We start from the raw sequence: 6,112 nt of genomic DNA on the forward strand, positions 1-6,112 counted from the left end.
GGGTTTGAACCGCCAACCTTCTAGTTAGCAGTCATATACCTGAGGCTTGTGAGGTGGTTACTATAATTTTCTAGCCTGACAATCAGGTGATGATAATACTGTAACAGTCTGAGCCGACTCTCGCTGAGCAGTCACTGTGTGATGTGCATTGCGCTACTTGCTTCATGAGTTGATTCATTTAATATCATCTTCACATGTCTTATGAGGTAGGTACCACTGTCACTCTCCACTTCAGAGATGATGCAACCAAAGCACAGAGGGAATGAACAACTTGCCCGAGGTCACACAGCTGCTAAGTGGCAGAACTGGGATCAAAATCCAGGTTGTCTGGCTCCAGATGTAAGCGAGAGATTCCTGCTGCATTTAAGCCTATTTCCTTTCGCCCCAGTCTCAGTAGGCTGGTCATTCATTCATTCCTTTATTGATGCAACAAGTACTATCGGGCACCTCTTAGGGAGCAGTTGGCTATATGCTGGAGATTCTGTGGCAAACTACATGGATGTGCCTCCTGACCTCTTGGATTTAGGGTCATGGAGACAAGCAGTAAGAAAAATAAGCATAGAAATGAAGATGCTGTTGACAGGTAATGTGTGGATAACAGGTAACTCAGGGAACAGCCCTCAAATTACTTGGGACACTGTCTATGTGTTTGCCCCTTTCCTCTTCCTAATTGAGTTGGTCACTGCCCAGTACCTGTCTTTAAAGAGCTCACAGGTGACAACAGAGCTCCGGAAGTTCCCTTCTTGGATGAGGGATATGGAGAGTATTGCCATGGGAGCACCTCAAAGTAGTGTATAAACTAGACTCAGGAATCTGGGGAGGTTTCCTGTAGATGATGTACCAATTGAGACCTGAAGGATGAATAAGACTCAGAGACCTCTGTTGTTGTCCTTGTTGTTAAGTGCTGTTGAGTTGGACCCGACTCATAGTGACTCCTCCTTGGGTTTCCAAGGTGGTATCACTATGGAAGTAGATTGCCAACCTTCCTTTCGAGGAGTGGCTGGTGGGTTTGAACAGCCATGCTGCTGGTTAGCAGTCAAATGCCTTAGGCACTACACCACCAGAGCTCCCTAAGATACAACCATTGGTCTCTACTTCCTTGGAACAAGAGAATGAAGGAAACCAACGACTCAAAGAAGAAACTAGCCTATAGGACTACACAAACCATGGCCTCATCTAGCCTGAAACCAGAACTAGGAGGTGCCTGGCTACCACTACTGACCATGCTGACCAGTGACACAGCAGAAGGTCCCAGATAGAATGGGAGAAAAATGCAGAACAAAACTCAAGTTCCTGAGAAAAGGCCAGACTTACTGGATCTGTAGAGACTAGAGGAACCTCCAAGACTATCCCCTAAGGTACCCTTTGAACTTGGAACTGAAGCCACCCTGGGAGGTCACTTCGGTCAAATAATAAAGTAACAGATTGGCTTATAAAATAAACAATATCATCTGTGACTACTGTGCTCCCTTAAATAATCAACTATGTGAGACCAAACGGTCAACACTTACCCTAAAGCAAAGATGCGAAGGTAAAGAGGGTCTGGGAAGCTAGATTAATGGAAACAGAATGAACAGAATGGAAATAATGAGAAGGCTGACACATTGCAAAACACGTAACCAATATCTCAGAACAATTTGCATAAAAATTCTTAAATGGGAACCTAATGTGCTATGTAAACTTTCACCTAAAACATAGCAAAATATTATTTAAGAGGAGAAAATAAAAAAGTCAAAGAGTGTTCCAGGCAGAGGGCACAGCGTGAGCAGAGGTGGGAGGCAAGAGCGAATGGGAACTTTGGAGAATTGAAAATGGTTCCCCTGGCTGAGAGTCCTAGGTGGGGGAGGCTGAGGTTGAGGGGAACACAGGTGGAGGGGAAGGGGGTGCACAAAGGGACTTGTTGCTCTGGAAACCAGAAGGTCAAATTACAAAGCCCTTTGGCTCAATAGCAGTGTCAAAGGCCCCCAGGGTCTCCCACCTAGGGTGGGGGTCAGTCTTTGGGAGTGCGGAGCCTGTTACGGAAAGAGAATGCACACTTGGAGTTCAGGGCTCCTTTTTTTCTCTCTTTTTAAGAGAATAAATTGTCACCTTCCCACTCATCCAGCTGCTCGCTCTCCTGGCCCCAGGCCAGCCACCCACAAATGCATTACCCTGCTGCCTCCTGCTCAGAAAAGCCTTGGGAGCTGGCCAGGATGGGGAGCTCTGGGGCCACATTTGCCCTGCCCTAGGCCCCCAGACGTGCCTCTTGGTCTTAGGGAGGAGACGTCTTCCGGTTCCCAGGATGGCAGCCACTGCGAGGGCTCCATCGCCTTTGCCTCCCTGGATTCTTGCTGCCACACTGGGTCACACATCCAAAAAGCTCCTTGCTGGTGAGCCTGGGCTCTCCTGCCTGAGCCTCGCTTTTCTGTCTCTAGACCCTTCTTGGGGCCACATGGTTTCAAGAATCGAGCACTGGATGGAGAGCAGGCCCCTGCGAGATCATGTACAAGTTTCTTATCTTGCTGGTAACAGCTAACATTCACTGGTGCATAGTAAATAAATCTTTGAGACAAACCTAGGAGCAGGGTATCAGCCTCATCCCCATCTTACTGATGATGAAACAGGCTCAGAGAGGTGAAGTCATGTGCTCCACAGCTAGCAAGTGGTGGAGCCAGGACTGGAACCCAGATGTGATGGACCCTAGGACACCAAAACAGTAGAGAGCCTCAGAAAACATCTTTTCTGGTCTTGCTTTTCTCATCTGTAAAATAAATACGTTAAACAATACCAAAACCAAACTAAACTCACTGCCATTGAGTCAATTCCGTTTCTGAGGTGGTATCACTATGGAAGTAGATTGCTCGATCTTCCTTCCGAAGAGTGGCTGGTGGGTTTGAACTGCCAGCCTTCTGGTTAGCAGTGAAATGGCTGAGGCACTATGCCACCAGAGCTCCCATGTTAAACAATATATTTAACAATTTATTAATTAAACATGTAGTTCAGTGTTTCCTGAGAGCCTAGTTTTCTTGGGGTCTGTGTCCTCAAGTTCCTCACATTCTGGAGTGAGAAACAGACACATGACAATGAATAACTGTGTATTAAGAGATGTTTTGGGCAGTAGTGACTCAGTGGTAGAACCTGGGTTCATTCCTGGCCAATGCATCTCACGCACACCCACCACCTGACTGTCCGTGGAGGCTTGGATGTTGCTACGAGGCTGAACAGGTTTCAACAGAGCTTTCACACCAAGGTGGGCTAGGAAGAAAGGCCTTGCAATCAATCTACTTCTGAAAATCAGCCAATGAAAATCTTGGGAATCATAATGGTCCAATTTGCAAACAATCATGGGGATGGACTAGACAGCGTCTTGTCAACAGTGTTGTGCTATGGGCCAGAGTGTCCAAGGGCTACTCTAGGATTTGACTCTATGGTCTGAACTTCCAGCCCTACTCTAGGAGCTGGGGATATCCAGTTGACCACACCTTTGTGCTCCAAGTAAGAGGTTTCAACTCTGGAATTTCATGGCCCCACCTATAAAGTCAAGTCTTTGGGCCTCAGTTTCCTCATCTGGAAATTGGGCATAGTGATAGTGTCTACATCACAGAGAAACCAGTGCCTGGCTCTTAGTAGGCCTTCTAGAAAACACTGGATGTTACTACTGTAGAAATACCCTGAACCCTGGGACCTGGCCAGTTACTGGAGCAGAGAGAGGAATGCCAGCTTCCTGGAGGGGAGAGGAAGAGGCATAGAACATGGCTAATTTCCCATCTGTCTCCTTCAAGGCCCACAGAAGCAAGCCCTGAGCTCCAGAGCAGTGTGCTAGAATTCCCTTTGCTGTGGAGCGTTCAGGCTCAGAAGGCAAGGAAGGGAGCTTTCTGATGGTAGAATCATAACTACAAACATGTATGGAGCTCTTGCCAGGTACCAAGCATTGCTCTGAGCACTTTACACTCATTGATCCATTTGAACAGTGTGATCAAGGCCAGATTCAGAGAAAAGGTTCTGGGAAAGGGATCTAGTCCGATTAAATTCCTGCAAGTCTCTCAGAGGTTTATTATTTTGAAAGACAAGTAAAGCAAAGACGTGGCTGTGTCACTATTTGCATATATTTTCATGTGTGGTGCTAACGAAAAGCCAGCCCTTTCCCAAAACCTTGCATTGTTATTTGTTGCTGTGGTGTGTGATCCGGACTCATGGTCACTCTTGTGTGCAGAGTGGAACTGCCCCATCGTGTTTTTAAGGCTGTGACCTTTTGGAAGCAGAGCTCCAGGCTTGTATTCTGAGGTGTCTCTGGGTGGGTTCAAACCTCCAACCTTTTGGCTAGTAGTCAAGGGCTTCAGTGTTTGCCCCATGCAGGGACTGCAATGAAAGGCCTAAGTGGGATGAATGCCAGTGCCCAGTTCTGCCCCAAAGGCTGGGGGTATTCAGAACAGGAAGGAAAAACCAGGCCAGCTCCCAATAAGGAGGGTTTTGGTGGTGTGCACCTACCTCCACTGCATCCAAGGACCCCTGAGACCCTCAGGAAGCCCTCTCTTATTGTAGCCAGGGGCCACTGAATTGGTTCCAAGTCACAGTGACCCCATGTTCAACAGAACAAAACACTGCCCAGTCCTGCACTGTCCTCACAATCATTGCCATGCTTGAGTGCACTGTCCCAGCCACTGTGTCAGTCCATCTGGTAAATCCTCTCTACTCACACATAAAGGAGGTTTGGTGGCTCAGTGGTTAAGTGCTCAGCTGCTAACTGAAAGGTTGGTGGTTCAAACACACCTGCCAATCTACGGGAGACAGACATGGCGATCTGCTTCCTTAAAGATTACAGCCTAGGAACCCTGCAGGGCAGTTCTACTCTGTCCTATAGGGTCACTGTGAGTTGGAATCGAATCTGCGGCAGTGGGTCCAGTTTGGTTTTAGACACGCATCAACGTGCACATTCACTCACAGACATTCATACACACATCAACAGAACCTCTCCCCCCCCACACACACATACACGCGTGCGTGCATGTTCTCACACTTTCTCTTCTGGATTGAAATGATTTTCCTCTGGAGCATCTATCTGCTCAGGTGTGAGCTGCGCTTTCTACCTCAGAATGATAATGATAACCTTCCCCAGGCTCCTTTGGCCTCTGTAGGCCTCAGTCTTCACAGCTGTACACTACGAGGCCAGACTAAATGAGAACTCCTAGTTCAGCAATCTCCAAGCTTGCAGGATTGGAAGCAAGCCCAGCCCCCTTCTCTGCAGCATGGGGTGAGGTATGGGGATAGATGTCTCCAACTTCCTTTCTAGCCTCTCTGTCATGACAGGAAACCGTATCTCCTGGCCAATTCCATCGTAACAACAGTTGCAGTGGCAGGAGTGCCATAGTAATAGCTCTCATGTTCTAAGCACTCACCACTGTGCTGAGGACTGCACCTGCATGGTCTATTGAAGAGCCCAAAAACCTGGGGTCAGCACCATTTATTCTCCCCACTTTCCAGAGGAGGAAACTAGAAGATCAGAGAGATCCCATGGGCACAGGCTAGTGAGAGTCACCCCACTCTCAGGCTCAGGCCTCAAAGCCCCTTCCCACTTGCACCTGCGCTGGCAGGCAAGACCTAGAACAAACCAGGCAGTTGTCAAGTGTGTTTTGTTCAACTTCTCTCCTGCTCACCCATTGTACAGATGGGGACACTGAGGCCCAAGAACAGGGGGCCAAAGACGCTCCAAGAGTTTATAATAGAACTGGAGTTCCTGGGGGACAAAAGGAGTATCTCTACCACTGTGAGGACTGAAAAAATCAAAATATGAAAAAAGCTGAGAACAGGGTGTGACACAAGGTAAGAGCTCTTAAGCTCACCTCAGAGCCCCTTTCCCTTGGTGCTGGGATCCTCACCACCCACCACTCAGGTTGCCAGATTCAGGGAGAAAACAAAACAGGACACCTGGTTAAATTTGCATTTTGGATAAATAAAGGATAATTTTTTAGTATAAATATGTCCCATACAATATTTGGAACATATGCTAAAAATGTATTTATTGTTTATCTGAAATTGAAATTTAACTGGGCATCCGTCCTATTTTTTTTTCATCTTTTAAACAACGTTTGGAAAGAATTCTCTCGGGAGGAGTGGCCAGGAAGTGCTGCAGCCA

The sequence above is a fragment of the Orycteropus afer genome, unplaced genomic scaffold (genome assembly GCF_000298275.1).
Source record: "Orycteropus afer afer isolate SDZICR_OR568_19922 unplaced genomic scaffold, OryAfe1.0 scaffold00281, whole genome shotgun sequence".
In the NCBI taxonomy this organism is placed as follows: Eukaryota; Metazoa; Chordata; class Mammalia; order Tubulidentata; family Orycteropodidae; genus Orycteropus; species Orycteropus afer.